Consider the following 10377-nt stretch of genomic DNA (forward strand, 5'->3'; position numbering starts at 1 on the left):
GCCCACGAAGTCTAAACTCATCGCGGGGAATACTGCGAATCCCAGAACCCACCGCTCTGAGCGGACTCGGGGTTTAGGGAAAGTTGAGAGTCCTTTCCTACTACCCCAGGGCACAGAAAGCGGAGAATTGGGATTAGATTCACGAAGCTGCTGGAAGCCTCTGGACCTGAATGTGCAGTCCTGACCATGCCACTGTTTTATTAAATTGATTTTGGGAGAAATTACATTTATCCTGCTGAGCTTGTTTGTCCATCTGATCAGTACAGTACTAAAGGGAAGTTATTTTGAGCATGAATTGAAATGATACAAGTACTTAATAAATGCTTCTTAAATCTGCATTTCTCTGCTAATTTCTTGGCGCCCCGAAGAGACGCTCAGATTCTATTTCCTTTATGTAAAAATTCGAGTAAGACTCCTGCTGTTGGGTGAGATACTTAGAGTGACTTTGGGTGAGACCCTTCCCCCTCCCGAGCCTCACATGAAAAACAACCTGTTGGATTAGAGCAACTAGAGATAGTTTTGTTAAGAGCATGGTCTTTGGCACCAGGAGTCCCGGGCTATGTGTGTGTCCTTGAGCAAGTTACCTTAATTTCTTTTGTAAAGTGGGGATAATATCAAACCAGTCAATCCTAGAGGAAATCAACTCAATATTTATTGCAAAAGCTCACGCTGAAGTTCCAATAGTTTGGCCACCTGATGCGAAGAGCAGACTTGTGGGAAAAGACCCTGATGCTGGGAAAGATTGAGGGCAAGAGGAGAAGAGGGCAACAGAGGATGAGATGGTTGGATGGCATCACTGACTCAATGGACATGAGTTTGAGCAAACTCCAGGAGACAGTGAAGGACAGTAAAGCCTGGTGTGCTGCAGTCTATGGGGTCCCAAAGAATCAGATATGACTTAGTGACTCAACAACCACCACAAACCCACCCCACAGAGTTGCCGTGAGAATTAAACGAGACAATACATACTGAATACCTATCACAATATCCATACAGAGTAAGTTTTCAAAACATTTCCTGCTTTTAACTTTTGTTATCATTATCTCACTTATCATTATCTCATAGTCATCCAGCTGTGATGATCTGGGTGTCTTATGATTTCCAGCACCCACTTCCTTATAACTTGGCTCAACTACCAAAGCCCTTTATCTGCATGTCTCCAACTGCACTTATTAATATTTTCCATTTGACTCTCTAACCTACTGCTTTTAGGGGAGGGCAGGCTCCTTGAGGCATTCTTTACACACCAATTGGAAACTGAAAGGACCTACTAATTAATGAGCATCTTCCAAGTGCCAGATGCCAAAATTATGAGCTTTAGAGATGAGAAAACTGAAGCTCAGAGAAGTAAAGCAACTTGCTCAAGACTGTGCAGGTAGAAAGCAGAAAAGTGGATTCAAACCCAGAATTGTCTGCCTTCAGAGTCTGTGCTGTTTCTTGAAGCTCCCACTTTAGTAAAACAGGCAGGCAAAGATAAGTCAGGGTGCAGATGGTACTGGTTCATGGCTAAGGGAAGAATTCAAGTGGAAAGTGTGACTGGAAGTTGGAGGTAGGAGACCTCTCTTGCCATGAAACTGCGCTCGGGAAGTTCTCTGAGGCTTAAGGTGTATGAAATGAGAAAGTCTGGGGCCTAGTGTTTTGGGGGATTGGTAGTCAGAGAATTAGCAACCTTATACTGTCACCTTGCTCATGTTCCTTCTGCTCTCAAAGGTAAGCAAGGACCGTCACTATGGGAGGCAGGGGCGCTGGCCTCATGGGCCCTGTTGTGCTCTGCCTCTCACTTCCACAAGACTAGGGAGTGAGCTGGCGTTTATCCAAGCATCGGGGTTTACAACATACCTCCCTCCTTCCAGCCAGGGCTGGAAGCCTGGCCTGAGATTCTGCAGTAGGCAGACACTCAGCAAATATCTAGTTCCTGTGAGGGAGATGGGAGCCCTCTAACCTGGCAGGCAGTTTATTATTTTTTAAAGAGAGAAATCAGAGCCTTATTGTAGAAGTATACATTTTCTTCGTAGAAACTTGGAAAATAATCATAGTCATCTATTGAGGAAACACGGGCAGCATAATTTAATAAGTCTATGGGGCTGGGCTCTGTCGCTTGAGGTGAAGTGGAGTGAAAACTGCCTTCAGTCGTGTCTGACACTTTGCAACCCACCCCCAACCCCCCATGAATAGGACCCCATCAGGATCCTCTGTCCATGGGATTTTCCAGGCAAGAATACTGGAGTAGGTAGCCATTTCCTTCTCCAGAGGATCTTCCCAACCCAGGGCTCAAACCCAGGTCTTCTGCAAATTCTTTACTGTCTGAGCCACCCAGGAAGCCCCACTCTGTCACTCAGCTGGCTGTCTCTGCTCCAGTTACTCCACTGAGCCTCAGTTTCCATATCTGGAATAGAGATTCTAATCAAACCTACCTTGTAGGGTTATTGTGCAAATTAAATGTGTACAATTCCTCATAACATTGTTGTGTTACTGTTTTTAGAAAGCTGTTTTCCAAAAACAAAGTTATAAGAGTGAAACAAGAGTCTAAGCTCACCTAACAGTTACTTTTCTGACTTATATTTTTCTATCTCCCATCTTAGGTGGTTCTAGAAATCTTTCCAAGGTCTCCAGGTTCACAAAAGATTTGAGTGTTGGAAGGACATTGGAGGAAAATTTGTCCAGCTTCCAAATTCACCCAGGATTACCTCTGGATTTTCTGGGGTGGGGGCCACTTGGCCTCCTCTTAGCTCCATCCTGGGGTGGATATTCATTCCTCTGACAGTTGTGGAAAGGCCCTAGAATGGGAGTAGGGAGGCTCTTTCTGCGCCTGCTCCCCACCTGTGGGATGAGGAAGTAGACCCCAGCCCTGGGGTCTGAGGGTTCTGGAGGCCTCTATTCTTGAGAACAGACTGAGTTCACTTTGCAACTAAGTCATTTCCCAAAGAACCCTTACCAGTTATGACCCCTTTGGCACTAAAGAGTTTATCAATTCCTAGCAGCTCAGGAGGGAGAGGTAAAGACTAAGGGAGAAAGAGGTCCTGTAAGTCCAAGCATTCCTTCACAATAAAAACCTTGTCGTCTCTCCCACCTTCCCCTTTTCTCCACCCATATCACCGGCACCATGGGTCAAGCCCGTCCTAGCTCCTGTCGACATTTAGGACCTTCATATCGCATTATGTGTCCTGCCCTTCACCCTTCTCAATGTTTCAGAAACCATCATGCTCTCTACATTCAGGCCTCTCCTGCCAATGAGAACATCCTCCTTTGCCTTTTCCCCCTGGAAAAAAATCCCCTCCATCCTTCAAGAACTAGTTCAAACGTCCCCTCATTCATGAATACCCTCACTCCCCACAAGTAGAATTGTTACACTCTACAGTCTAAGAGCCCTGCTGCTGTTATAACATCCCTTATTCCATTTTGTGATTTTTTTTTCAGTATGTGTCTCCCTTGCAGACTATGAACTTCTCAAGGGAAGGGATCCTTACCCGTCTGTCTTATTTGACTCACGGTAGGTGTCAACAAATGGCCTGAAATGAACGGCTGAACAAATGGATGGAGGCTTCCCTTGGAATGCGCACCCCTCTCTCTGCAGGGGGTGAAAGCTGCAGAGCAGATCAAACTGTAATGTGAGATGCAAGCCCCTCCCCGCCCGTGCTCTATTCCATTCTGTCCCCGAGCTCAAACACATATTGTGCAGATGCCCATTGCGGGACTGCCCTAAGCTGGGCACAGTCATTAAAGAACACTGAGAAACTGGGATGGGGAGTCATCTGAGGTGTTTTGCATGCTCAGGTTCCTTTTTTCTTTGGTTGCACTGGGTCTTCCTTCCTGCACATGGGCTTTCTCTAGTTGAGGTGAGTGGGGGCTACTCTTCACTGCAGTGCGCGGGCTTCTCACCGCAGTGCCTTCTCTTGTGGAGCACAGGCTCTGAGGCCCGCAGACTCAGTAGCTGTGGTGCGAGGCTTTAGTTGCTCCACAGCAGGGGGATCTTCCCAGACCAGGGATGGAACCTTTGTCCCCTGCACTGGCAGGCAGATTCTTAACCACTGGACCATCAGGGAAGCCCCCCAGGTCCCTCTTGTTCTGCACAAACACTCCCTTTGAGTGGTCTTCCCTGAACACTAACCTACATATGTCCTCCCCTCATTTCTCTTTCTTCTCACTACCCTTTTGACTTCTTCATAGCGTTTATTGAAGTCTTAAATTACCATCATGGTTAATGTTTTCTCCTTTCAAATGGGCTTCCCAGGTGGCTCAGGGGCAGAGTCTGCCTGCCAATCCAGGAGATGCAGGTTCACTCCCTGGGTCAGGAAGATCCCCTGCAGAAGGAAATGGTAACCCACTCCAGTACTCTTGCCTGGGAAATTTCATGGATGGAGGAGCCTGGCGGGCTATGGTCCATGGAGTCACAAGGAGTCGGACAGGACTGAGCACACACACACCCAGATGTCAGTTCCATAACATCAGGGGCTATGCCCCTTTTTCCCCCACTTCTGTAGCCCCAGTGTGTGCAGTACCTGGCACACAGCAGATACTTAACAACTAACTATATTTGGCTATAATATTCTATTATCATTTTCCACTTTACTAATTCTCTCCTCATTTGTGTCTAATCTGATGTTAAACCTATTCACTGAGTTCTTAATTTCTATTATTATATTTTTAAGTTCTAGAATTTCCATTTGGTTCTATTCTATAATCTATAGTCCTTGGTCTTGTCTTCTATGTATCTGAATATACTAAGCATTATTAGTTAAAAGCTTGGTTGATAATTCCACTATCTGGATTTTCTGTGTAATTGTTCCTATTATTTATTGCTCCTCTTATTTTTTGTTTGTTTTTTTGATCATGTTGTCTTCAGTTTCTATGAGGGGTTGGGCTGTTGTTTCTTGTTCATTTGTACTCCTCATGTATAACCTTTCATGCTCCCAACCCAAAGCCTAGTGGAGGGCGGGGGAGTTTGCCAGGGCCCTCCTTTCTTAGCAGGTCTTGAACTGCAGTTTTCTCCCCCAGCTCCAGAAATCTGTGGAAAGCTCTGCACAGCTTCTCAACTGTTTCTTCCGGAAGGAGCAAGTGCTTTTAGAGGAAAAGCAGCCCCAAGTGAAGGGCTCACATCTTTATTCCCCTTAATTCTTTTCTTCATTGGTAACTGCCCAAATATTTAGTCTGCTATTGCCCCATAATAAGCATTTATTGACCTCATGAATACAGGCATGCAAGGCTCAGAGGTAAGGTGTGATCGCCTTGTATTCACTTATTATTCAGCTGGCCCTGACACCTAACTGCCATATTCTGCCTTGTGCTGAGTTAGACAGGTGACAAGACCTAGAGGGACCTGGTCTTGGGTCAAGCTACTAGACAATATTCTTAGCAGACACAATCTTTAGAGCAGTGGCCAACAGAAGGAGTTCTTGGAATACTGAGGAACCCCCTCCCTTTGAAGGAGTTTCTAGCATCAGGGAAATGGAAATGTTCGCAGAGGAAGGGGCTTCTGAGCTAAGTCTTCTTTTTTTAAATATTTATTTTTATTTACTTATTTATTTATTGGCTCACCAAGTCTTAGTCGTGGCATGTATGATATTGGATTTTTGTTAAGGTATGCAGGGTCCTAAAGGAAATCACTCCTGAATATTCATTGGAAGGACTGATGCTGAAGCTGAAGCTCCAATACTTTGGCCAGCTGATGCAAAGAACTGACTCATTGGAAAAGACCCTGATGCTGGGAAAGATTGAAGGCAGGAGGAGAAGGGGACGACAGAGGATGAGATGGTTGAATGGCATCACCGACTCGATGGACATGAGTTTGAGTAAACTCCAGGAGCTGGTGATGGACAGGGAGGCCTGGCGTGCTGCAGCCCATGGGGTTGCAGAGAGTTGGACACGACTGAGCGACTGAACTGAACTGCAGGGTTTTAGTTGCAGCATGCAGACTCTCAATTGTGGCATGTGGGATCTAGTTCCCTGACTAGGGATTGAACCCAAGCCCCCTGCATTGGGAGTGAGGATTCTAAGCCATTGGATCATGAGGGAAGTCCCTTGATCTAAGTCTTGAAGAAGGAATATTATCAGATAAAACAACTGAAGGGCTTTCCTTAAAGAGAAAACAACTTGGGTTGTAAAAGAGCCTGGGGCAACTAGAGATGCAAGATGGGTGTGGCTGTGGGCTAGGGTGTGATATGCATAGAACCCAAAACAGAAGGCTGGGGAGAAAGGAAGGCCTTTGAATGTCACACTAAGGAGTTTAGGCCTGATTCCTGGGGGAGATAGGGGCTATGGACTGAGATTTCCCAAGTCAGGTTTGGAGAAGGTGTATGGTAGGGCAGGAAAATCTAGAGACAGCTAGGTTCTCTCTTTAGCTCTGCATTAATCTGCCCTTCTTGGGTCCTCAATTTTCCCATCTGTAAAACGGGGGTCTCTCTAAGCTCTTTTAAGTTTTGCAACCAGGGTTCTGTCTATCCAGATGGTGTTAAGACAGAATGAAGCTGCTCAGAGGGCAGGAGAGAAGTCTGAAGCCCCACTTCTCCCAGGTACTAACAGACTCCAGACATCCCTCCAAGTCACAAGTCCCAAACTCTAAAAAGCCTTCCAGCACCCACCAGATCGCCCAAACACTAGCAGCTCAAGCTCAAACAACAGCAGAGACTCAGGATGTGGAAAATGAAATTTCTGGGGTTTGTAAGAATGTTTTTGCAGATATGAGCTTGGCATTTAAGTATCGTCACACGAATCCGCAGCATGGAGAAAGGACCCAGGGTTTAGCCTGTCTTAGCTGCCTCTTTGTAAGAGGAGAGAAGACCGCCCGCCCAGTGGGATGGAGCCAGTTTCAGCAGGGCAATCTTGGGCTTCAACCTGGGCCTCTTGTCTCCTGGGGCCAGGGCCCTTCTGGCATCTGCTGCCTCATGGACTCTCACCCACCCACTTGCACCAAAGGCAGCCAATGTGGTGAGGTTAAGGGTCAGGAGCTGCCTCAGGTGAAGGAGCTGATGGGGGTGAGCCGTGACAGGTGAGGCAGGCTTATCTATTGGCGTGGGGAATTAGCTCAAATAGTATGGTGCTCGCTGAGCATGCAAGAGGTAGCAGGATCGATGCCCACATTCTCCAGTTTGGGGCCTTGTGGCTCAGCTGGTAAAGAATCTGCCTACAATGCGGGAGACCTGGGTTTGATCCCTGAGTTAGGAAGATCCTCTGGAGGAGGGAAAGGCTACCCACTCCAGTATTCTGGCCTGGAGAATGTCATGGACTGTATAGTGTCACAAAGAGTGTCACAGAGTCGGACACGACTGAGCGACCTCCACTTTTCGTGGCAAGTAGTGGAGGGCTCCACCCACTTCCTTCCCTCCCCACCTCCCCTCCCCCGGAGCCTCAAGATTCCTGCCCCTTCCTTTTCACTTCCTGGCTTTCACCAGCCTGACTTTCAGGTTTTTGTTTGTTTTTTTCCTTCGTTTATTTTTAGCCAGGGCTGGAGGCCCTAAGGGCTCACTCAAGTTTTTCTGAGGCTTGCTACAGGAGGCCCAAAACCGTAGCAGGGAAGTGAGACGGGGATTTCTTTTACTACCGGGCATGCAAATGAGACACAGAATAGACTAAGGAAGGGAGGGTGAGTGAAGCTGAAGCTGGGCTACAGAAAGGACTCTTGGGTCCTCCAGGAGGGAGCCAAGCAGGGAATGAAGACTTAATCGGTAACTTCTAGGACAGCCCCAGAGGTTACATGCACAGCTGCTGCTTCAGCAGACCTGGATGCAATCCCACCTGAAACTGGCTCCTCCTTTTATTACCTTGGGCAAGTCACTTAATATCCAAGCCTCAGTTTCTTCATCTGGAAAATGGGGGTAATAATGGAACCTGCTGCAGAGTCCCACTGAGAGAATAAAGTGAGAGGATGTATAAAGAATAGAGCACTGTTCAGGCATCTTTGTGATTCACCCTGTCCCGCAACCCCTGGCTGGGACTTCACAGACACCCCCACCCCAAATCCCTTCCCCTGCAGTTTAGTTAACTCCTGGTCCTCCACTAGCCTTCTTCCCATCGCTCTGAGACTAATACAGACACCCATCTGCTGTTTTCTTTATCCAAGTCACAAGATGCTAGGTCTTAGTAAACTTCAGAAATAACCCACTTCAGTCTTCTCACCTGAGGCCCGGAGGAAATGGGCTTAACTAGAAGCTAGGTTTCTGGGTTCCTGTCACATTTCACCTTCATTTTCACAGAAATCTACATACCCCACTTTTCGTGCTCCCCAAGCCTTTCTTCTCAATCTTGGAATGGTCCACAACCTTACTTTGAAACCTAAATTTATCCCAGCTTTTCCTCCTTCAGCGCCTATCCCCTGCCCCAATCTCCTTTTAATAATACCATATTTTTGTAATTCTCTGGCACTTCTTTCAGAGAGGTACAGTTTCTGGCCCCGGGTCCCAGAATTGATAGGTGATTAAACCAAGATTCAATCCCCATTCAGCAGGACTCCGAGCCCAGGGCCCTCTTTACTGCCCCCCAGCTGCCTCTGGGTTTGCCCACCTCCCATCTCCTGGGATGTGCCCCAGTTCCACTCCAGAACCGTCTGTCACCTGCCAGAGCTGTGGAGCTGGGGCCTGGCATCCTCAATCCCAAGGTCTGTAGAAGAGCAGCAGTACCCACCCCACCCCAGAGGCCCTCCTTCCTTTCCCTCCACCCCGCCTCCCTGCTTTACCCTCCTTCAAAAGCAGCCAAGCCCAAAGAGGCCTGCAGACAGCCCTGAGTTCATCTCCAAAAGCTGCTACCGAGAGCCGCGGAGAGCCTCCCAAAATGAAAGGCTTCCTCTTCCTTCTCTTCACCATCAGCCTCCTGATTATGATTCAGGTAAGAGCAGCCCCCTGGAGTCCCTGGAAGCACCACCCCAGGCTCCTCAGACCTCCCCTTCCATGGGAACCAAGGCCTCCAGACGCCTAGCTCCCAGTCTTCCAGTTCTTCTGGTTAGGGTCAGACTGTTGGAGGGTTTCCGCTGAGCATTGCTGCCTCTGGTACTTGAGGCTGGGGCACCCTGACAGGGTGCCAGCATACTGAAGCCCCCAAGGGGTGTTGTGGAATAACAGAGGATGAAGAGGCTTGGGAAGACAGCCCTAAGTGACGATGGCATCAACCCACAGGGAAACTGGGGAAATGGTCCTGTTGGGAGGGGGGCTAGGGAGAGGTTCAAATGGAGCCTGATGGAGGTAGCAGGGAACCCCCACCCCAGGTGAGGAGCCTGAGTGTTTGGCAATGCTAAGATAGAAATCTCCCATTCCAGAAACAGCTAGAGTCTCAAGATCAACTGCTATTCCAAGAGGTGGCTTTGGCAGCATCTCACATGCTAGTCGGTAGAGAAGGGAGCCATCGAGTTCTCCATCGAGAACAGCCTGATCAAGCATTAAGGACACCTTGGTCGCCATCAGAAACAGCTTAATCTCCATCAAGGGCAGCTTTAGTTGCAGGGTGATCAGGCTTTGAGAACAGCCTGATCACCATCTGGCCATCTCTTTGGGGGAAAAAGCCACACCCTCCCTACCCCCACCCACCCACACGCTACCAAGCACCTTTTCTCCAGCCCAGTCTCATGTGACCTCCCCCACGACTGTGATGGGCTCTTCTTCCCATTCACTAGATGAGGAAACTGAGGTTCAGAGAGGCTAAGGCCCTGGCTGGGCTATTAAGGTCAAGGTCTGGGGCCACAGATTTCCCTATCTCCTGCATACTGGAGGTGCGGGTGGCCTGGTGGACGTGAAAGAAAGGTTCCAGGGCACATAGACTGGGGACTGCCTCTGACCCTGCCTGCGTCGTGGCCCGAAGCAGCCAGCCCTCCCCACAGGACCTCGTGGCAGAAGTCACGACCCTTGGGACAGGGAACCAGGGGCTGCAGTCTGGGGGTGGGAGAACTGTGTCTCTAAACAGCACACCTGAGACTCACCCCTCCCCGGGCTTGCCCCACTTCTCCTCTTGCAGATACAAACTGGAGTCCTGGGAAACCATACCATCAGCACCTCCAAGAAACCCCGAAGTGGCTCCCCAGCCTTCGGCAGCCTGGCCGGTGGCAGCATCCTTTTCTTCTTGACCAACACCCTCATCCAGCTCTTCCACCTCACCTGAGGTGACACGCCCCAGCCCTCATCCCATCCCCCCCGAGATAGCGGCCATCATCACTAGCAGGAGAAGCACCCCCAATCCTTGGGAGGCGCTGATGCTAGAGATGAGCAGTTTGTAGGAATTGACGGGCAGAGCTTGGGGGGTGCCCATGGCCAACACAGGGAGGTTCTGACATGGAGGAGGAAGCACCACCCAGCCGGGGCTCAATAAAGCTGTTGTGTACTTGGAGCAGGGTCCTACGTGTGGTCACTGGACATCACCAGACCCGAAGAGCCAGCACCCAGGGGCTGCCTGTGTCCC

The 10377-nt window shown here is 48.9% G+C and overlaps 1 long non-coding RNA gene across 1 annotated transcript; it reads left to right on the plus strand.

Moving 5' to 3' along the window:
* Positions 1–8196: 8196 nt before the first annotated feature.
* Positions 8197–10305, plus strand: LOC138989882 (uncharacterized). The gene is made up of 2 exons (XR_011466029.1): positions 8197–8817; positions 9937–10305. It is a non-coding gene; the product is annotated as an uncharacterized lncRNA (long non-coding RNA).
* The last annotated feature ends 72 nt before the right edge of the window (positions 10306–10377 follow it).

This window comes from Bos mutus, chromosome 2 (assembly GCF_027580195.1).
Source record: "Bos mutus isolate GX-2022 chromosome 2, NWIPB_WYAK_1.1, whole genome shotgun sequence".
In the NCBI taxonomy this organism is placed as follows: domain Eukaryota; kingdom Metazoa; phylum Chordata; class Mammalia; order Artiodactyla; family Bovidae; genus Bos; species Bos mutus.